General features: G+C 36.4%; 1 protein-coding gene across 5 annotated transcripts in view; it reads right to left on the reverse strand.

Moving 5' to 3' along the window:
• Rgl1 (ral guanine nucleotide dissociation stimulator like 1) overlaps positions 1-717 on the reverse strand; it is a 250890-nt gene that overhangs the window by 12572 nt on the left and 237601 nt on the right. The gene's annotated exons all lie outside the window — the stretch shown is intronic.

Genomic DNA, 717 nt, shown 5'->3' on the forward strand with positions numbered 1-717 from the left:
GTAATTGGAGAAATAGGTCCAATATTGTACAATCTATATACACTGTCAGCTTGTTTGTTTGTGACAGTCTCTTGCTGTGTACAACATAAAGGTCTTGAGATCTTGCTTCTCCTATTTCAGCCTCTCTATTAGTATATTGTTTATTCCATGTTTTTACATTATACTATGGTTTTCAGAACAGCTTGTATATTTCAAAGGTATTTATATACCCAAAAGAAACATAGATAATTAGCTAGGGAGGTTGCTTGTAAGAAATTACAAAGAGTGAGACTGAATGCTTTGCTTAACGTTTGTAACTCTTGTATCTAGTTTGAAGAAGAGGACTTTATAAGTCACTCTTTCTGTGGGATGAATGGTTTTCTAAATTATCACAGCTAATGAACCAGATTCTTACCAGCACCTAACGTCTGTGCCACCGTCCAAGTAGAACCATTGTTCATTGAAACAGTTGGTGAATGACTTCATGGATAGACCATCTTAATTCCTACACCATTTCTTAAATGAATGTAACCTGTTCTCTGTGGGCTGAGAATAAAGTCACTCACTCAAGTCAAATAGCTTTGACCATAGCAGGAAGTCTGTATCCAAAAATCGTGCCTACAATTCATTCCTTGGCACAGCAGAACTATCATCTCTCAGCTTAGCTATTATGGAGGTAAAATCCTTTTGTGATGTGAGGGTCATTGAAGTACAGCCTTATTACAATGAAATCCAATG

The sequence above is a fragment of the Mastomys coucha genome, unplaced genomic scaffold (assembly GCF_008632895.1).
Source record: "Mastomys coucha isolate ucsf_1 unplaced genomic scaffold, UCSF_Mcou_1 pScaffold1, whole genome shotgun sequence".
NCBI lineage: Eukaryota > Metazoa > Chordata > Mammalia > Rodentia > Muridae > Mastomys > Mastomys coucha.